Raw genomic sequence first — 24,032 nt, 5'->3', positions numbered from 1 at the left:
GCCATTTCCTTCAGGTTAATCACCTGTTCTAACTGGAGCCATTTCCTTCAGGTGAATCACCTGTTCTGACTGTAGCCATTTCCTTCAGGTTAATCACCTGTTCTAACTGGAGCCATTTCCTTCAGGTGAATCACCTGTTCTAACTGGAGCCATTTCCTTACATTTACATTACATTTAAGTCATTTAGCAGACGCTCTTATCCAGAGCGACTTACAAATTGTGCATTCACCCTATGACATCCAGTGGAACAGTCACTTTAATCACCTGTTCTAACTTCACAGTCTCTTCCGGCAGCACCGTGTCCACACAGGCAAAGTCTAAATATTGGTTTTAAAATTGTCCCTGAAAGATGGAACTAGAGTTATTGCCACAACGACATTAGGAAACTAAAAATATGCTCTGTGTCACGACTCCGACCGAAGGACACTCCCCTTCCCGTTCGGGTGGCGCTCGGCGGTCGTCGTCGCCAGCCTACTAGCTGCTACTGATTATTTCCTCCCACACCTTATGTGTTGATTGAGTGCACCTGTTTTGAATTATAATAATATGCTCTGTCACCAGATAAATGCATCTCTAAATTCAAATCTAATTTGTAATATTAATCTAGCATATTTTTTTATGACCTTCTAGGCTAACAGAGGAGTTGAACTGAGAATGTAATATCAACAGTACCATGTTCCTCCCACAACTCTGGTTAGGTCTACAATATAATGTACTGGCAGATCGGACAGACTGGTTAGGTCTACAATATAATGATGTACTGGCAGATCAAACAGACTGGTTAGGTCTACAATATAATGTACTGGCAGATCAGACTGACTGGTTAGGTCTACAATATAATGATATACTGGCAGATCAGACTGACTGACTGGTTAGGTCTACAATATAATGATGTACTGGTAGATCAGACTGACTGACTGGTTAGGTCTACAATATAATGATGTACTGGCAGATCAGACTGACTGACTGGTTAGGTCTACAATATAATGATGTACTGGTAGATCAGACAGACTGGTTAGGTCTACAATATAATGATGTACTGGCAGATCAAACAGACTGGTTAGGTCTACAATATAATGATGTACTGGCAGATCAGACAGACTGACTGGTTAGGTCTACAATATAATGATGTACTGGCAGATCAAACAGACTGGTTAGGTCTATAATATAATGATGTACTGGCAGATCAAACAGACTGGTTAGGTCTACAATATAATGATGTACTGGCAGATCAAACAGACTGGTTAGGTCTACAACATAATGATGTACTGGCAGATCAGACTGACTGGTTAGGTCTACAATATAATGATGTACTGGCAGATCAGACTGACTGGTTAGGTCTACAATATAATGATGTACTGGCAGATCAGACTGACTGGTTAGGTCTACAATATAATGATGTACTGGCAGATCAGACTGACTGACTGGTTAGGTCTACAATATAATGATGTACTGGCAGATCAGACTGACTGGTTAGGTCTACAATATAATGATGTACTGGCAGATCAGACGGACTGGTTAGGTCTACAATATAATGATGTACTGGCAGATCAGACAGACAGACTGACTGGTTAGGTCTACAATATAATGATGTACTGGCAGATCAGACTGACTGGTTAGGTCTACAATATAATGATGTACTGGCAGATCAGACTGACTGACTGGTTAGGTCTACAATATAATAATGTACTGGCAGATCAAACAGACTGACTGACTGGTTAGGTCTACAATATAATGATGTACTGGCAGATCAGACAGACTGACTGGTTAGGTCTACAATATAATGATGTACTGGCAGATCAGACAGACTGACTGGTTAGGTCTACAATATAATGATGTACTGGCAGATCAGACAGACTGGTTAGGTCTACAATATAATGATGTACTGGCAGATCAGACTGACTGACTGACTGGTTAGGTCTACAATATAATGATGTACTGGCAGATCAGACTGACTGACTGACTGGTTAGGTCTACAATATAATGATGTACTGGCAGATCAGACAGACTGGTTAGGTCTACAATATAATGATGTACTGGTAGATCAGACTGACTGACTGGTTAGGTCTACAATATAATGATGTACTGGCAGATCAGACTGACTGGTTAGGTCTACAATATAATGATGTACTGGCAGATCAGACAGACTGGTTAGGTCTACAATATAATGATGTACTGGTAGATCAGACTGACTGACTGGTTAGGTCTACAATATAATGATGTACTGGCAGATCAGACTGACTGGTTAGGTCTACAATATAATGATGTACTGGCAGATCAAACAGACTGACTGACTGGTTAGGTCTACAATATAATGATGTACTGGCAGATCAGACTGACTGGTTAGGTCTACAATATAATGATGTACTGGCAGATCAGACTGACTGGTTAGGTCTACAATATAATGATGTACTGGCAGATCAGACGGACTGGTTAGGTCTACAATATAATGATGTACTGGCAGATCAGACAGACTGACTGACTGGTTAGGTCTACAATATAATGATGTACTGGCAGATCAGACTGACTGACTGGTTAGGTCTACAATATAATGTACTGGCAGATCAGACTGACTGGTTAGGTCTACAATATAATGATGTACTGGCAGATCAGACTGACTGACTGGTTAGGTTTACAATATAATGATGTACTGGCAGATCAGACTGACTGGTTAGGTCTACAATATAATGATGTACTGGCAGATCAGACTGACTGGTTAGGTCTACAATATAATGATGTACTGGCAGATCAGACGGACTGGTTAGGTCTACAATATAATGATGTACTGGCAGATCAGACAGACAGACTGACTGGTTAGGTCTACAATATAATGATGTACTGGCAGATCAGACTGACTGACTGGTTAGGTCTACAATATAATGATGTACTGGCAGATCAAACAGACTGACTGACTGGTTAGGTCTACAATATAATGATGTACTGGCAGATCAGACTGACTGGTTAGGTCTACAATATAATGATGTACTGGCAGATCAGACTGACTGGTTAGGTCTACAATATAATGATGTACTGGCAGATCAGACAGACTGACTGGTTAGGTCTACAATATAATGATGTACTGTACTGTACCTATGGCACCCTATTCACTTTATAGTGCACTACTTTTAAACAGAGCTCTATGGCACCTTATTGACTAAGTAGTGCACTACTTTTAAACAGAGCCCTATGGCACCTTATTGACTAAGTAGTGCACTACTTTTAAACAGAGCCTTATGGCACCCTATTCACTATGTAGTGCAATACTTTTAAACAGAGCCTTATGGCACCCTATTCACTATGTAGTGCACTACTTTTAAACAGAGCCCTATGGCACCCTATTCACTATGTAGTGCACTACTTTTAAACAGAGCCTTATGGCACCCTATTCACTATGTAGTGCACTACTTTTAAACAGAGCCTTATCCGCCCTGTTCAATAGTAGTACACTATAAAGGGAATAGGGTCCCATTTGGGACACATGCTGTCGTCCTGGCAATGTGCTTTTGGGGTGACATTACAAAAAAAGATCTAACTCTTAGTCAAACACCAAAGTGTCTGTAGGGACACAGAGGTCAGACCGAATACACTCCCTGTTATGAGCACGAGGACCGTAATTTTGCTACCTAACGGGCCGAGCCAAGAACCATTTTGTTTGCGTGACTCGGCAATCCTTCCCGAGCCTTTCATAACACCATTCACCCGTCTCCCTCCCTTTGTCCAAGGTATTATATCATAGCAAGACAGGAGACAAGAGGTAGCCCACCTCATCACTGACCCTGTCGTCAACGCGCCACGAGAGAAACAAGAGAGACATTTATTTGAGGCTGAACCCTGCCTTTATTTCCATTTGTCAAATGCATCGTTTACAGGGAAAGTCTGAATCACCCATCGGAGAACCGGCCTTCTGTTTAGTCAGTCTCCCGATACCTTGTTACAGCGCAGCTTTTGGGACTTCATTGATTTCCTACATTTCACCGTTTCCCATCATAAACAGAAAGTGCTTGACATATTGTAGCTCGGTAAGGTCATTATCGAACACTCATTTAATAGGCTAAACGAACCACTCATAGACTACCTCCCAAAGGGCACAATATATAACCAGAGGCCCAAAAGCAGTGCACTATATAGGGTTGTAGGGTGCCATTTGGGAATCAGACATACTGTAGGTCAGAGTGAAATATCAATGTTGTCCTGTAGTCTTGGTTGCCATGGTTATAATTATATGTCCAATGCCCATGAGCTGGCTAGTGTAAGTCTTGGTTGCCATGGTTATAATTATATGTCCAATGCCCATGAGCTGGCTAGTGTAAGTCTTGGTTGCCATGGTTATAATCATATGTCCAATGCCCATGAGCTGGCTAGTGTACGTCTTGGTTGCCATGGTTATAATCATATGTCCAATGCCCATGAGCTGGCTAGTGTACGTCTTGGTTGCCATGGTTATAATCATATGTCCAATGCCCATGAGCTGGCTAGTGTAAGTCTTGGTTGCCATGGTTATAATCATATGTCCAATGCCCATGAGCTGGCTAATGTAAGTCTTGGTTGCCATGGTTATAATCATATGCCCATGAGCTGGCTAGTGTAACGAACAGTTATTGTCATGAAGGACATGCTTAGACCTCAGTTCAACTGGTTAATAGCCTCCCTGAATGGTTCGTCCATTTGACATGATCAAATCAAATCAAACTTTAGTTGTAACATGTGTCGAATACTGTCATGACTCCTACTGAAGGTGGCTCCCCTTCCCGTTCGGGTGGTGCTCGGCGGTCGTCGTCCCCGGTCTAATAGCTGCCACTGAATGTTGCTCCCCTTCGGGTGGTGCTCGGTGGTCGTTGTCTCCGGTCTACTAGCTGCCACTGAAGGTGGCTCCTCTTCCCATTCGGGTGGTGCTCGGCGGTCGTTGTCTCCGGTCTACTAGCTGCCACTGAAGGTGGCTCCTCTTCCTGTTCGGGTGGTGCTCGGTGGTCGTTGTCTCCGGTCTACTAGCTGCCACTGAAGGTGGCTCCTCTTCCTGTTCGGGTGGTGCTCGGCGGTCGTTGTCTCCGGTCTAGTAGCTGCCACTGAAGGTGGCTCCTCTTCCTGTTTGGGTGGTGCTCGGTGGTCGTTGTCTCCGGTCTACTAGCTGCCACTGAAGGTGGCTCCCCTTCCTGTTCGGGTGGCGCTAGGCGGTCGTCGTCCCCGGTCTACTAGCTGCCACTGAAGGTGGCTCCCCTTCCTGTTTGGGTGGCGCTCGGCGGTCATCGTCCCCGGTCTACTAGCTGCCACTGAAGGTGACTCCTCTTCCTGTTCGGGTGGCGCTTGGCGGTCGTCGTCCCCGGTCTACTAGTTGCCACCGATGCTGACTTACAAGGCCTTAAACAACAATGCCGTTCAAGAAAGAGTTAAGATAATATTTAACAAATAAACCAAAAAGATAAATATAAAAAGTAAAACTATTAAATAACAATAACGAAGCTATATACAGGAGGTACCGGTACCGAGTCAATGTGCGGGGGTACAAGTTAGTTGAATTAATTTGTACATGTGGGTAGGTGTGACTAAGCATAGATAACAAACAGTGAGTAGCAGCAGTGTAAAAACAAGTGGTGGGGGGATGTCAGTGTAAATAGTCCGGGTGGCCATTATATTAACAGTTCAGCTCTTATGGCTTGCAACCGGTTAGGATGCCATCGATGGGTTAGGGTTAGGGTTAGGGTTAGGGTTAGGATGCCATCGATGGGTTAGGGTTAGGGTTAGGGTTAGGGTTAGGGTTAGGGTTAGGGTTAGGGTTAGGGTTAGGATGCCATCGATGGGTTAGGGTTAGGGTTAGGGTTAGGATGCCATCGATGGGTTAGGGTTAGGGTTAGGGTTAGGGTTAGGGTTAGGATGCCATCGATGGGGCAGCTGTAGAACTTTTTGAGGACCTGAGGACCCAAATCTTTTCAGTCTCCTGAGAAGGAAAACGTGTTGTCCTGCCCTCTCCACGACTGTCTTGGTGTGTTTGGACCATGATAGTTTGTTGGTGATGTGGACACCAAGGAACTTGAAACTCTTGACCCGCTCCACTACAGCCCCGTCGATGTTAATGGGGGCCTGTTCGGCCCGCTGTAGTCCACAATCAGCTCCTTTGTCTTGCTCACATTGAGGGAGAGGTTGTCACGGCTTCTACGAGTAGTGGGTGGAGGAGTCAGGCGCAGAGAGCAGGGGTAGTTCAATCGTGGTAGTTTATTCCAGAACAACAAGTAACGGTGATGCCAAACACTAAGGCGCATCACTTAATCCAGCCCAACAGCAGGACCAAGCAGTCCGGAGAAAAGAGTCCACAAGAATCCACACCACATGACCAGAAAAACCAGCCTGCACAAAAGCAGGCGGTCATACCTGATTTAAATAGGTCAAAACCCCAAACAAGAACCAGGTGAGACTAATCAGACAACTCTAACGGAAACAGAAAAAGGGGATCGGTGGCAGCAAGTAGGCCGGGGACGACGACCGCCGAGCGCCGCCCGAACAGGAAGAGGAACCACCTTCAGTGGCAGCTAGTAGACCGGCGACGACGACCGCCGAGCGCCGCCCGAACAGGAAGAGGAACCACCTTCAGTGGCAGCTAGTAGACCGGCGACGACGACCGCCGAGCGCCGCCCGAACAGGAAGAGAAGCCACCTTCAGTGGCAGCTAGTAGACCGGCGACGACGACCGCCGAGCACCACCCGAACAGGAAGAGGAACCACCTTCAGTGGCAGCTAGTAGACCGGCGACGACGACCGCCGAGCGCCGCCCGAACAGGAAGAGGAACCACCTTCAGTGGCAGCTAGTAGACCGGCGACGACGACCGCCGAGCGCCGCCCGAACAGGAAGAGGAACCACCTTCAGTGGCAGCTAGTAGACCGGCGACGACGACCGCCGAGCACCACCCGAACAGGAAGAGGAACCACCTTCAGTGGCAGCTAGTAGACCGGCGACGACCGCCCGAACAGGAAGAGGAACCACCTTCAGCGCCGCGCCCCGAACAGGAAGAGGAACCACCTTCAGTGGCAGCTAGTAGACCGGCGACGACGACCGCCGAGCGCCGACCGAACAGGAAGAGAAGCCACCTTCAGTGGCAGCTAGTAGACCGGCGACGACGACCGCCGAGCACCACCCGAACAGGAAGAGGAACCACCTTCAGTGGCAGCTAGTAGACCGGCGACGACGACCGCCGAGCGCCGCCCGAACAGGAAGAGAAGCCACCTTCAGTGGCAGCTAGTAGACCGGCGACGACGACCGCCGAGCGCCGCCCGAACAGGAAGAGGAACCACCTTCAGTGGCAGCTAGTAGACCGGCGACGACGACCGCCGAGCGCCGCCCGAACAGGAAGAGGAGCCACCTTCAGTGGCAGCTAGTAGACCGGCGACGACGACCGCCGAGCGCCGCCCGAACAGGAAGAGGAACCACCTTCAGTGGCAGCTAGTAGACCGGCGACGACGACCGCCGAGCGCCGCCCGAACAGGAAGAGAAGCCACCTTCAGTGGCAGCTAGTAGACCGGCGACGACGACCGCCGAGCGCCGCCCGAACAGGAAGAGGAGCCACCTTCAGTGGCAGCTAGTAGACCGGCGACGACGACCGCCGAGCGCCGCCCGAACAGGAAGAGGAACCACCTTCAGTGGCAGCTAGTAGACCGGCGACGACGACCGCCGAGCGCCGCCCGAACAGGAAGAGGAACCACCTTCAGTGGCAGCTAGTAGACCGGCGACGACGACCGCCGAGCGCCGCCCGAACAGGAAGAGGAGCCACCTTCAGTGGCAGCTAGTAGACCGGCGACGACGACCGCCGAGCGCCGCCCGAACAGGAAGAGGAACCACCTTCAGTGGCAGCTAGTAGACCGGCGACGACGACCGCCGAGCGCCGCCCGAACAGGAATAGGAACCACCTTCGGCGGGATTCGCGACAGAGGTTGTTGTCCTGGCACCACTGTCTCATCGTTATCGGTAATCAGGCTGTTGTGTCGTCAGCAAACTTAATGATGGTGTTGGAGTCGTGTTTGGCCATGCAGTCGTGGGTGAAAAGGGAGTACAGGAAGGGACTAAGCACGCACCCCTGAGGGGTCGCAGTGTTGAGGATCAGCATGGCAGACATGTTGTTGCCTACGCTTACCACCTGCGGGGCGGCCCGTCAGGAAGTCCAGAATCCAGTTGCAGAGAGAGGTGTTTAGTCCCAGGGTCCTTAGCTTAGTGATGAACTTTGAGGGCACTATGGTGTTGAACGCTGTGCTTGGGTGGAAACAAGAAATGAGGAATGCGTGAGGAGTCAATAAGTTTTGAATTTGCAGTCAATCCTCGCCCTGCCTCCACGAGAAAGACAACACACAATAGTTAATGACAAAAAAACATTTAATTAACATTTTGAAAGGGACAACTGATCATTGTCAGAAATGATTTGGGATGAATCCTCTACAGATAAGTGATGAAGTCAGGTCCTGATGAAGACAGAGCAAGAAGTGAACTGGTTCTGAACGTATGGCCACAGTAGCAACAAGAAGTGAACTGGTTCTGAACGTATGGCCACAGTAGCAACAAGACGTGAACTGGTTCTGAACGTATGGCCACAGTAGCAGCAAGAAGTGAACTGGTTCTGAACGTATGGCCACAGTAGCAACAAGAAGTGAACTGGTTCTGAACGTATGGCCACAGTAGCAACAAGACGTGAACTGGTTCTGAACGTATGGCCACAGCAGCAACAAGAAGTGAACTGGTTCTGAACGTATGGCCACAGCAGCAACAAGAAGTGAACTGGTTCTGAACGTATGGCCACAGTAGCAACAAGAAGTGAACTGGTTCTGAATGTATGGCCACAGTAGCAACAAGAAGTGAACTGGTTCTGAATGTATGGCCACAGTAGCAACAAGAAGTGAACTGGTTCTGAACGTATGGCCACAGTAGCAACAAAAAGTGAACTGGTTCTGAATGTATGGCCACAGTAGCAACAAGACGTGAACTGGTTCTGAATGCATGGTCTCCGTAGCAACAAGACGTGCACTAGTTCCGAATGCATGGTCTTCGTAGCAACAAGACGTGAACTGGTTCTGAATGCATGGCCTCAGTAGCAACAGCCAATATGCAATTATGTTCATCTCACATTGAAGGCACTGAAGCAGACAATACGACTACAGGGTTAACAGCTAATGCACTTTCCAGAAAATCAAATATGTATATTGCAAATGAATAAAGCTCTGCTTCAAAATGACTAATACCATTAGTCCATGATGGTTATGGGAAATTAATGCAAAAGTTACATTCTATATTGTTACTTTAGATTGACGTTATATATGGAGGGTGAATACAAGATAAAACATAAACAATGTGTGAACACACACCTCTGATATAACAGTTACAACACCAACCTCCAACCAGGACCCCAGGCCTCACCAGGCTGCTCTCTATCTGTCCTCTGGTAACTTCTCCAACCGTGACCCCAGGCCTCACCAGGCTGCTCTCTAACTGTCCTCTGGTAACTTCTCCAACCGTGACCCCAGGCCTCACCAGGCTGCTCTCTCACTGTCCTCTGGTAACTTCTCCAACCGTGACCCCAGGCCTCACCAAGCTGCTCTCTAACTGTCCTCTGGTAACTTCTCCAACCGTGACCCCAGGCCTCACCAAGCTGCTCTCTAACTGTCCTCTGGTAACTTCTCCAACCGTAATCCCAGGCCTCACCAGGCTGCTCTCTAACTGTCCTCTGGTAACTTCTCCAACCGTAACCCCATGCCTCACCAAGCTGCTCTCTAACTGTCCTCTGGTAACTTCTCCAACCGTGACCCCAAGCCTCACCAAGCTGCTCTCTAACTGTCCTCTGGTAACTTCTCCAACCGTGACCCCAGGCCTCACCAGGCTGCTCTCTAACTGTCCTCTGGTAACTTCTCCAACCGTGACCCCAGGCCTCACCAGGCTGCTCTCTAACTGTCCTCTGGTAACTTCTCCAACCTTGACCCCAGGCTTCACCAGGCTGCTCTCTAACTGTCCTCTGGTAACTTCTCCAACCGTGACCCCAGGCCTCACCAAGCTGCTCTCTAACTGTCCTCTGGTAACTTCTCCAACCGTGACCCCAGGCCTCACCAAGCTGCTCTCTCACTGTCCTCTGGTAACTTCTCCAACCGTGACCCCAGGCCTCACCAAGCTGCTCCCTCACTGTCCTCTGATAACTTCTCCAACCGTGACCTCAGGCCTCACCAAGCTGCTCCCTCACTGTCCTCTGATAACTTCTCCAACCGTGACCCCAGGCCTCACCAAGCTGCTCTCTCAGTGTCCTCTGGTAACTTCTCCAACCGTGACCCCAGGCCTCACCAAGCTGCTCTCTCACTGTCCTCTGATAATGCCTGGATGTACTGTACCTCAAATTCAAGTATTCTACAGTGAGGGGATAGAGTGGTTAGTCACTGAGTTCTCCATGTCACGGTTCTACCAATATGACTTCAGATTCCGACATTTATCCACGTTTCTCCAAACGTTAAAATGAGTTATTTCACACCCTGGGTTGCTACTCCTGTTCAGCATCGTTCCGTTTCTCCAAACGTCAAATTTCCAACTCAATGGTTAAGGTTTTGGCGTTTGAGTTAAAACAAAATAATAAGTATCTAGCACTGGGATTGAACACACAACTTTTGGATCCAAAGTCATGGGAAGGAGGGATAAAGGGAGGAGGAAGAGGGAGGGATGGAGGGAGGAGGAAGAGGGAGGGATGGAGAGAGGGATGGAGGGAGGAGGAAGAGGGATTGAGAGAGGAGGAAGAGGGATGGAGAGAGGGATGGAGGGAGAGAGAGGGATGGAGGGAGAGAGAGAGAGAGGGATGGATAGATAAAGGGAGGAGTAAGAGGGAGGGATGGAGGGAGGAGGAAGAGGGAGGGATGGAGAGAGGGATGGAGGGAGAGAGAGGGATGGAGGGAGAGAGAGAGAGAGAGGGATGGATAGATAAAGGGAGGAGGAAGAGGGAGGGATGGAGGGAGAGAGAGAGAAAAATAATTGCCTTCCGCCACCTCTACCCTAGTCCTCACCCTGCTGCCCGGCTAACCCTCGCTCCCCCTCTGGCTTTCAATTATACCTCTGCTGGGAAGGATCCTGTTCAGCCACAGGGAAACTATTAAAGGCACAATGTAGATTAAAAAAAAACCCTTATCTAATAATGTTTTGGGTAACAATTAAGTTTAATTAATTAATTAACCTTACTGTAATTATTTTTTTAAATTAAAAACGGTGGAAAAAATAAATAGCAAAAAGCTTTTTCTCAAGCAAGAATTTTGCCAAAATTGTCTGGGAGGAGTCTGAGTGTGGGATCTACTGTAATTGGAGGAGCCTAATGGGAGGGATATGTAACCTGAATGATAACGATCTGTTATTGGCAGCGAGGTTTGAAACTCTCGTTGCTATTGGTTGGCAGGTAGCCTAGTGGTTAGAGCATTGGGCCAGTAGCTGAAAGGTTGCTAAACTCAGCAACAAAAAGAAACATCCTCTCATTGTCTACTGCGTTTATTTTTCATCAAACTTAACATGTGTAAATATTTGTATGAACATAACAAGATTCAACAACTGAGACATAAACTGAACAAGTTTCACAGACATGTGACTAACAGAAATTGAATAATGTGTCCCTGAACAAAGAGGGGGTAAAAAAAATCAAAAGTATCTGGTGTGGCCACCAGCTGCATTAAGTACTGCAGTGCATCTCCTCCTCATGGACTGCACCAGATTTGCCAGTTCTTGCTGTGAGATGTTACCCCATTCTTCCACCAAGGCACCTGCAAATTCTCGGACATTTCTGGTGGAAATGGCCCTCGCCCTCACCCTCCGATCCAACAGGTCAATGGGATTGAGATCCGGGCTCTTCGCTGGCCACCGCAGAACACTGACATTCCTGTCTAGCATGAAATCACGCACAGAAAGAGCCGTATGGCTGGTGTCATTGTCATGCTGGAGGGTCATGTCAGGATGAGCCTGCAGGATGAGCCTGCAGGATGGGTACCACATGAGGGAGGAGGATGTCTTTACTGTTACACACAGTGGTGAGATTGACTGCAATGGCAAGCTCAGTCTGATGATGCTGTGACACACCGTCCCAGACCGTGACGGACCCTCCACCCTCAAAATCCCACTCCAGAGTGCAGGCCTCAGTGTAATGCTCATTCCTTCGACGATAAACGCGAACCCGACCATCACCCCTGGTGAGACAAAACCGCGACTCGTCAGTGAAGAACACATTTTGCCAGTCCTGTCTGGTCCAGCGACGGTGGGTTTGTGCCAATAGGTGACGTTGTTACCGGTGATGTCTGGTGAGGACCTGCATTACAACAGGCCTACAAGGCCTCAGTCCAGCCTCTCTCAGCCTATTGCGGACAGTCTGAGCACTGATGGAGGGATTGTGCGTTCCTGGTGTAACTCGGGCAGTTGTTGTTGCCATCCTGTACCTGTCCCGCAGATGTGATGTTTGGATGTACCGATCCTGTGCAGGTGTTGTTTCACGTGGTCTGCCACTGCGAGGATGATCAGCTGTCCGTCCTGTCTCCCTGTAGCGCTGTCTTAGACGTCTCACAGTACGGACATTGCAATTTATTGCCATGGCCACATCTGCAGTCCTCATGCCTCCTTGCAGCATGCCTAAAGCACATTCACACAGATGAGCAGTGACCATGGGCATCTTTCTATTGGTGTTTTTCAGAGTCAGTAGAAAGGCCTCTTTAGTGTCCTAAGTTTTCACAACTGTGACCTTAATTGCCTACCGTCTGTAAGCTGTTAGTGTCTTAACGACCGTTCCACAGGTGCACGTTCATTCATTGTTTATGGTTCATTGAACAAGGATGGGAATCAGTGTTTAAACCCTTTACCTTGAAGATCTGTGAAGTTATTTATATTTTTACAAATGATCTTTGAAAGACAGAATCCTGAAAAAGGGCCGTTTCTTTTTTTTTGCTGAGTTTAGATCGAATCCCCGTAGCTGACAAAGTATAAATCTGTCGTTCTGCCCCCTGAACAAGGCAGTTAACCCACTGTTCCCGGTAGGCCGTCATTGTAAATATGAATTTGTTCTTAATCTTAACTGACTTAAATAAAGGTTAAATAAATAAAAAATTATTTTAAAAATGTATCTATTAAACTTATACCACCTGGTGATGTCGCCCGACAGGCCAAGACTCTGCACATGGAAAACAGGCTTAAATTTCAGTCTGTCTTTTCAAAAACTTTTACACTATAAGGTCATAATTTTCATAATTTCACAGTATTATTCCAACCTCATAGTGTGGAAATATATATTGAGTGTAGAAAACATTAAGAACACATTCCTAATATTGAGTTTGACCTTTTTAAAACAATTTAATATGGCTTAGTGGTGCCCCCCCTGGCTTAGACAGGGCTTAGACTGTTATGGGTGAAAACCCAGAAACCGCGAGGAGGATTATCCAGCCATCTAGTCTTTACAATGAGTCATGTCTGCTTTCTGTCTCCCTTCCTCCTTCATTCCCTCCCTCCCGCCCTCCCTCACTCACTCACTCACTCACTCACTCACTCACTCACTCACTCACTCCCTCCCTCCCTCACTCACTCACTCACTCACTCACTCACTCACTCACTCACTCACTCCCTCACTCACTCACTCCCCACCTCCCTCACTCACTCCTCCCCACCTCCCTCACTCACTCACTACGTCCCTCCTTCACTCCTCCCTCCCTCACTCCTTCACTCACTCCTCCCTCCCTCCCTCCCCCTCCCTCCCTCACTCACTCACTCACTCACTCACTCACTCACTCACTCACTCACTCACTCACTCACTCACTCACTCACTCCCCACTCACTCACTCACTCCCCTCACTCACTCCGTCCCTCGTTCAGTCCTCCCTCACTCCTTCCCTCCTCTGTGTCCGTCGCTCTCGCCCTCCCTCAACCCTTCCCTCCTTCTCTCCCTACCTCCTGTCTCCCTCCCTCCTCTGACTCCCTCCCTCCCTCCTCTGTCTCCCTCCCTCCTCTGTCTTCCTCCCTCACTCCTTCCCTCCTACTCTGTCTCCCTCCCTCCCTCCTCTGTCTCATTCCTTCCCTCTTCCTGTCTCCTTCCTTCCCTCCCACCTCCCTCCCTCCTCTGTCTCTCGCCCTCCCTCAGCCCTTCCCTCCTTCTCTCCCTCCCTCCTCTGTCTCCCTCCCTCAAACCTTCCTTCCCTCCCTCCCTCCCTCCCTCCCTCCCTCCCTCCCTCCCTCCCTCCCTCCCTCCCTCCCTCCCTCCCCCTGTCTCCCTGTCTCCCTCCCTCCTCTGTCTCCCTCCCTCCCTACTCTGTCTCCCTCCCTCCTCTGTCTCCTTCCTTCCCTCCTCCTCTGTCTCCTTCCTTCCCTCCTCCTGTCTCCTTCCTGCTCTCCTCCTCTGTCTCCTTCCTTCCCTCCCACCTCCTTCCCTCCTCTGTCTCCCTCCCTCCCACCTCCCTCCCTCCTCTGTCTCCCTCCCTCCCTCCCACCTCCCTCCCTCCCTCCTGTCTCATTCCTTCCCTCTCACCTCCCTCCCTCCCTTCCTCCTCTTTAAATTTGCTACAAGTTGCCCCTCAGTTCCATATTCACTTCAAAGACAATAGAGATGTTACCATGGCAACGTGTGTGTTCACTTCGAAATGTGTTCACCTCATGTCACCTTATTGATCTGATTATATCGGTAAAGGGATGATGTGCATTTCCTTCATTCATGTTGTTTCTTAACACAGAAACAGCGTCTCTAATTACTGCGTCGGCAAACCAAGTGATGTTTCACACATCGTCATGTACGGGTCATGACGTATCACTAGGTGATGTTTCATGTATCATGGCCGTGGCGTACAGCTGGTCGGCCACCAGGGGGAGACTCGTCGAGGCCTGGTGACAGACGGAGTCTTCATCACGAGGCGATGGCTCCCTCTGCTGGACGTGCCAGGTCTCGACGGGCTCTCCTGCCAGGACGAACTGGGGATGATTGTGGTTGGTGAGTAATTAGGGGCGGATTGTGGTTGGTGATTAATTAGGGGCTGATTGTGGTTGGTGAGTAATTAGGGGCTGATTGTGGTTGGTGAGTAATCAAGGGGATGATTGTGGTTGGTGAGTAATTAGGGGCTGATTGTGGTTGGTGAGTAATTAGGGGCTGATTGTGGGAGGTGAGTAATCAAGGGGCTGATTGTGATTGGTGAGTAATCAAGGGGATGATTGTGGTTGGTGAGTAATTAGGCGATGATTGTGGTTTGTGAGTAATCAAGGGGCTGATTTTGGTTGGTGAGTAATCAAGGGGCTGGTTGTGATTGGTGAGTAATCAAGGGGCTGATTGTGGTTGGTGAGTAATTAGGGGCCGATTGTGGTTGGTGAGTAATTAGGGGCTGATTGTGGTTTGTGAGTAATCAAGGGGCTGATTTTGGTTGGTGAGTAATTAGGGGCCGATTGTGGTTGGTACGTAATCAAGGGGCAGATTGCTCACCAGCTGGACGAGTCCCACAAAGCTGCCAGAAGGGAAACACTCAGAGAGAGAACTGGGGGAAGAGAGGTTACTCTTGTATAGTTGTGCTCAGTCCCAGGGATAACAGATGGAGCTCAGTTTTTGTTCCCCACAGGATACAGCAAGACCCCGGAGCCCAGAAGACGGTATCGAAGAGAGATAGTCTGTTGTTTTTGTTGATTATTTAAATAAAACGTACTTGAAACCGAGCTAATCCAAACCTGTAGTTGTCTGATCTGTTTAAAACGTCTTGACCAAACCCCCTGGTCTGCCACCTGGGGTATCACTAGGTGATTAGACATTATAACTAAGATCACAACAACGAGACATTCTAACTATGATCACAACAATGAGACATTCTAACTATGATCAGAACAATGAGACATTCTAACTATGATCAGAACAATGAGACATTCTAACTATGATCAGAACAATGAGACATTCTAACTATGATCAGAACAATGAGACATTCTAACTATGATCAGAACAATGAGACATTCTAACTAAGATCAGAACAATGAGACATTCTAACTAAGATCAGAACAATGAGTCATTATAACTATGATCAGAACAATGAGACATTCTAACTATGATCAGAACAATGAGTCATTATAACTATGATCAGAACAATGAGACATTCTAACTAAGATCAGAACAATGAGTCATTATAACTATGATCAGAACAATGAGACATTCTAACTAAGATCAGAACAATGAGACATTCTAACTAAGATCAGAACAATGAGACATTCTAACTAAGATCAGAACAATGAGTCATTATAACTATGATCAGAACAATGAGACATTCTAACTAAGATCAGAACAATGAGACATTCTAACTAAGATCAGAACAATGAGTCATTATAACTATGATCAGAACAATGAGACATTCTAACTAAGATCAGAACAATGAGTCATTATAACTATGATCAGAACAATGAGACATTCTAACTAAGATCAGAACAATGAGACATTCTAACTAAGATCAGAACAATGAGACATTCTAACTAAGATCAGAACAATGAGTCATTATAACTATGATCAGAACAATGAGACATTCTAACTAAGATCAGAACAATGAGACATTCTAACTAAGATCAGAACAATGAGACATTCTAACTAAGATCAGAACAATGAGACATTATAACTATGATCAGAACAATGAGACATTCTAACTAAGATCAGAACAATGAGACATTCTAACTAAGATCAGAACAATGAGTCATTATAACTATGATCAGAACAATGAGACATTCTAACTAAGATCAGAACAATGAGACATTCTAACTAAGATCAGAACAATGAGTCATTATAACTATGATCAGAACAATGAGACATTCTAACTATGATCAGAACAATGAGTCATTATAACTATGATCAGAACAATGAGTCATTATAACTATGAGACTTAACTATGATCAGAACAATGAGACATTCTAACTATGATCAGAACAATGAGACATTATAACTATGATCAGAACAATGAGTCATTATAACTATGAGACTTAACTATGATCAGAACAATGAGACATTCTAACTATGATTAGAACAATGAGACATTCTAACTATGATCAGAACAATGAGACATTCTAACTATGATCAGAACAATGAGACATTCTAACTATGATCAGAACTCAGAACAATGAGACATTCTAACTATGATCAGAACAATGAGTCATTATAACTATGATCAGAACAATGAGACAATATAACTATGATCAGAACAATGAGACATTCTAACTATGATCAGAACAATGAGACATTCTAACTATGATCAGAACAATGAGACATTCTAACTATGATCAGAACAATGAGACATTATAACTATGATCAGAACAATGAGACATTCTAACTATGATCAGAACAATGAGACATTATAACTATGATCAGAACAATGAGACATTCTAACTATGATCAGAACAATGAGACATTATAACTATGATCAGAACTCAGAACAATGAGACATTCTAACTATGATCAGAACAATGAGACATTATAACTATGATCAGAACAATGAGACATTCTAACTATGATCAGAACAATGAGACATTCTAACTATGATCAGAACAATGGACATTATAACTATGATCAGAACAATGAGACATTCTAACTATGATCAGAACAATGAGACATTATAACTATGATCAGAACAATGAGACATTCTAACTAAGATCAGAACAATGAGTCATTATAACTATGATCAGAACAACGAGACATTATAACTATGATCAGAACTCAGAACAATGAGACATTCTAACTATGATCAGAACAATGAGACATTCTAACTATGATCAGAACAATGAGACATTCTAACTATGATCAGAACAATGAGACATTCTAACTATGATCAGAACAATGAGACATTATAACTATGATCAGAACAATGAGACATTCTAACTATGATCAGAACAATGAGACATTCTAACTATGATCAGAACAATGAGACATTCTAACTAAGATCAGAACAATGAGACATTCTAACTATGATCAGAACAATGAGACATTCTAACTATGATCAGAACAATGAGACATTATAACTATGATCAGAACTCAGAACAATGAGACATTCTAACTATGATCAGAACAATGAGACATTCTAACTATGATCAGAACAATGAGACATTCTAACTATGATCAGAACAATGAGACATTCTAACTATGATCAGAACAATGAGACATTATAACTATGATCAGAACAATGAGTCATTATAACTATGAGACTTAACTATGATCAGAACAATGAGACATTCTAACTATGATTAGAACAATGAGACATTCTAACTATGATCAGAACAATGAGACATTCTAACTATGATCAGAACAATGAGACATTCTAACTATGATCAGAACAATGAGACATTATAACTATGATCAGAACTCAGAACAATGAGACATTCTAACTATGATCAGAACAATGAGTCATTATAACTATGATCAGAACAATGAGACAATATAACTATGATCAGAACAATGAGACATTCTAACTATGATCAGAACAATGAGACATTCTAACTATGATCAGAACAATGAGACATTCTAACTATGATCAGAACAATGAGACATTATAACTATGATCAGAACAATGAGACATTCTAACTATGATCAGAACAATGAGACATTATAACTATGATCAGAACAATGAGACATTCTAACTATGATCAGAACAATGAGACATTATAACTATGATCAGAACAATGAGACATTCTAACTATGATCAGAACAATGAGACATTCTAACTATGATCAGAACAATGGACATTATAACTATGATCAGAACAATGAGACATTCTAACTATGATCAGAACAATGAGACATTATAACTATGATCAGAACAATGAGACATTCTAACTAAGATCAGAACAATGAGTCATTATAACTATGATCAGAACAATGAGACATTATAACTATGATCAGAACTCAGAACAATGAGACATTCTAACTATGATCAGAACAATGAGACATTCTAACTATGATCAGAACAATGAGACATTCTAACTATGATCAGAACAATGAGACATTCTAACTATGATCAGAACAATGAGACATTATAACTATGATCAGAACAATGAGACATTCTAACTATGATCAGAACAATGAGACATTCTAACTATGATCAGAACAATGAGACATTCTAACTAAGATCAGAACAATGAGACATTCTAACTATGATCAGAACAATGAGACATTCTAACTATGATCAGAACAATGAGACATTATAACTATGATCAGAACTCAGAACAATGAGACATTCTAACTATGATCAGAACAATGAGACATTCTAACTATGATCAGAACAATGAGACATTCTAACTATGATCAGAACAATGAGACATTCTAACTATGATCAGAACAATGAGACATTATAACTATGATCAGAACTCAGAACAATGAGACATTCTAACTATGATCAGAACAATGAGACATTCTAACTATGATCAGAACAATGAGACATTCTAACTATGATCAGAACAATGAGTCATTATAACTATGATCAGAACAATGAGACATTCTAACTAAGATCAGAACAATGAGACATTCTAACTAAGATCAGAACAATGAGTCATTATAACTATGATCAGAACAATGAGACATTCTAACTAAGATCAGAACAATGAGTCATTATAACTATGATCAGAACAATGAGACATTCTAACTAAGATCAGAACAATGAGACATTCTAACTAAGATCAGAACAATGAGACATTCTAACTAAGATCAGAACAATGAGTCATTATAACTATGATCAGAACAATGAGACATTCTAACTAAGATCAGAACAATGAGACATTCTAACTAAGATCAGAACAATGAGACATTCTAACTAAGATCAGAACAATGAGACATTATAACTATGATCAGAACAATGAGACATTCTAACTAAGATCAGAACAATGAGACATTCTAACTAAGATCAGAACAATGAGTCATTATAACTATGATCAGAACAATGAGACATTCTAACTAAGATCAGAACAATGAGACATTCTAACTAAGATCAGAACAATGAGTCATTATAACTATGATCAGAACAATGAGACATTCTAACTATGATCAGAACAATGAGTCATTATATATATGCCATTTAGCAGACGCTTTTATCCAAAGCGACTTACAGTCATGTGTGCATACATTCTACGTATGGGTGGTCCCGGGGATCGAACCCACTACCCTGGCGTTACAAGCGCCATGCTCTACCAACTGAGCTACAGAAGGACCATTATAACTATGATCAGAACAATGAGTCATTATAACTATGAGACTTAACTATGATCAGAACAATGAGACATTCTAACTATGATCAGAACAATGAGACATTATAACTATGATCAGAACAATGAGTCATTATAACTATGAGACTTAACTATGATCAGAACAATGAGACATTCTAACTATGATTAGAACAATGAGACATTCTAACTATGATCAGAACAATGAGACATTCTAACTATGATCAGAACAATGAGACATTCTAACTATGATCAGAACAATGAGACATTATAACTATGATCAGAACTCAGAACAATGAGACATTCTAACTATGATCAGAACAATGAGTCATTATAACTATGATCAGAACAATGAGACAATATAACTATGATCAGAACAATGAGACATTCTAACTATGATCAGAACAATGAGACATTCTAACTATGATCAGAACAATGAGACATTCTAACTATGATCAGAACAATGAGACATTATAACTATGATCAGAACAATGAGACATTCTAACTATGATCAGAACAATGAGACATTATAACTATGATCAGAACAATGAGACATTCTAACTATGATCAGAACAATGAGACATTCTAACTATGATCAGAACTCAGAACAATGAGACATTCTAACTATGATCAGAACAATGAGACATTATAACTATGATCAGAACAATGAGACATTCTAACTATGATCAGAACAATGAGACATTCTAACTATGATCAGAACAATGAGACATTCTAACTATGATCAGAACAATGAGACATTATAACTATGATCAGAACTCAGAACAATGAGACATTCTAACTATGATCAGAACAATGAGACATTCTAACTATGATCAGAACAATGAGACATTATAACTATGATCAGAACAATGAGACATTATAACTAATATCAGAACAATGAGACATTCTAACTATGATCAGAACAATGAGACATTATAACTAATATCAGAACAATGAGACATTCTAACTATGATCAGAACAATGAGACATTATAACTATGATCAGAACTCAGAACAATGAGACATTCTAACTATGATCAGAACAATGAGTCATTATAACTATGATCAGAACAATGAGACATTATAACTATGATCAGAACAATGAGACATTATAACTATGATCAGAACAATGAGACATTCTAACTATGATCAGAACAATGAGACATTCTAACTATGATCAGAACAATGAGACATTCTAACTATGATCAGAACAATGAGACATTATAACTATGATCAGAACAATGAGACATTCTAACTATGATCAGAACAATGAGACATTATAACTATGATCAGAACAATGAGACATTCTAACTATGATCAGAACAATGAGACATTATAACTATGATCAGAACTCAGAACAATGAGACATTCTAACTATGATCAGAACAATGAGACATTCTAACTATGATCAGAACAATGAGACATTCTAACTATGATCAGAACAATGAGACATTCTAACTATGATCAGAACAATGAGACATTATAACTATGATCAGAACTCAGAACAATGAGACATTCTAACTATGATCAGAACAATGAGACATTCTAACTATGATCAGAACAATGAGACATTCTAACTATGATCAGAACAATGAGACATTATAACTAATATCAGAACAATGAGACATTCTAACTATGATCAGAACAATGGCACGTTAGAGTCCAACTTTTCCAAACATCCACTTGAGAGAAAACCCAGCTTCTAGACACCTAACCTCCATGTTGATGACGTGATACGAGCAGGGACAAACACATGGAATTAAAACAAGAATACCAGACACTAATGTGTATTATTATCAGTACTATTGAATTTTCTAGAGTACTGGCTCAGTGTTGTAGTGCTGCAGAACCCATCCGTGGGTCAAACCCTTCATGGCTGAGGTGAAGACATCAGCGGACTCAGCCAGGCAGACGGAGGGGAGGACGGGGGAGGACGGGGGGCGTTGATGTTCAGGCCAGCGGGGGTGGCCAGCTTGATCAGGGTGACACAGCCTGGGAACAGGACATGGAGTCAAGTCAGTGTTGATTTTAAAATGCATTTTTACGTGGGTCACAACAACACACTTCGTCACATCATTACACAGGAATACAAGAAGGTAGGGAACTGTGGGAAGGGGGATATGGAGATGATATGGAGGACACGTTTACGTACCTGTAGTAACGAATCCCCTAAGCTCATCATACAATATCACACGGAATGTTTCTACATTCAGCTCTGTATAAAGGGCCAATCAGCATCATGTAATATCACAGGGAATGTTTCTCCAGTCAGCTCTGTGTAAAGGGCCAATCAGCATCATGTAATATCACAGGGAATGTTTCTCCAGTTAGCTCTGTATAAAGGGCCAATCAGCATCATGTAATATCACAGGGAATGTTTCTCCAGTTAGCTCTGTATAAAGGGCCAATCAGCATCATGTAATATCACAGGGAATGTTTCTACATTCAGCTCTGTATAAAGGGCCAATCAGCATCATGTAATATCACAGGGAATGTTTCTACATTCAGCTCTGTATAAAGGGCCAATCAGCATCATGTAATATCACAGGGAATGTTTCTACATTCAGCTCTGTATAAAGGGCCAATCAGCATCATGTAATATCACAGGGAATGTTTCTACAGTCAGCTCTGTGTAAAGGGCCAATCAGCATCATGTAATGTTTCTACAGTCAGCTCTGTGTAAAGGGCCAATCAGCATCATGTAATATCACAGGGAATGTTTCTACATTCAGCTCTGTATAAAGGGCCAATCAGCATCATGTAATATCACAGGGAATGTTTCTACAGTCAGCTCTGTGTAAAGGGCCAATCAGCATCATGTAATGTTTCTACAGTCAGCTCTGTGTAAAGGGCCAATCAGCATCATGTACTATCACAGGGAATGTTTCTACAGTCAGCTCTGTGTAAAGGGCCAATCAGCATCATGTAATGTTTCTACAGTCAGCTCTGTGTAAAGGGCCAATCAGCATCATGTAATATCACAGGGAATGTTTCTCCAGTCAGCTCTGTGTAAAGGGCCAATCAGCATCATGTAATATCACAGGGAATGTTTCTCCAGTCAGCTCTGTGTAAAGGGCCAATCAGCATCATGTAATATCACAGGGAATGTTTCTCCAGTCAGCTCTGTATAAAGGGCCAATCAGCATCATGTAATATCACAGGGAATGTTTCTCCAGTCAGCTCTGTGTAAAGGGCCAATCAGCATCATGTAATATCACAGGGAATGTTTCTCCAGTCAGCTCTGTATAAAGGGCCAATCAGCATCATGTAATATCACAGGGAATGTTTCTCCAGTCAGCTCTGTGTAAAGGGCCAATCAGCATCATGTAATATCACAGGGAATGTTTCTCCAGTCAGCTCTGTGTAAAGGGCCAATCAGCATCATGTAATATCACAGGGAATGTTTCTCCAGTCAGCTCTGTGTAAAGGGCCAATCAGCATCATGTAATATCACAGGGAATGTTTCTACAGTCAGCTCTGTGTAAAGGGCCAATCAGCATCATGTAGTGTTTCTACAGTCAGCTCTGTGTAAAGGGCCAATCAGCATCATGTAATATCACAGGGAATGTTTCTCCAGTCAGCTCTGTGTAAAGGGCCAATCAGCATCATGTAATATCACAGGGAATGTTTCTACAGTCAGCTCTGTGTAAAGGGCCAATCAGCATCATGTAGTGTTTCTACAGTCAGCTCTGTGTAAAGGGCCAATCAGCATCATGTAATATCACAGGGAATGTTTCTACAGTCAGCTCTGTGTAAAGGGCCAATCAGCATCATGTAGTGTTTCTACAGTCAGCTCTGTGTAAAGGGCCAATCAGCATCATGTAATATCACACGGAATGTTTCTCCAGTCAGTTCTGTCGGGTGGGGT

This window comes from Oncorhynchus gorbuscha, unplaced genomic scaffold (assembly GCF_021184085.1).
Source record: "Oncorhynchus gorbuscha isolate QuinsamMale2020 ecotype Even-year unplaced genomic scaffold, OgorEven_v1.0 Un_scaffold_1459, whole genome shotgun sequence".
NCBI classification, from domain to species: domain Eukaryota; kingdom Metazoa; phylum Chordata; class Actinopteri; order Salmoniformes; family Salmonidae; genus Oncorhynchus; species Oncorhynchus gorbuscha.
The sequence above is the reverse complement of the archived record's forward strand: the minus strand, read 5'-3'. Positions refer to the sequence as shown.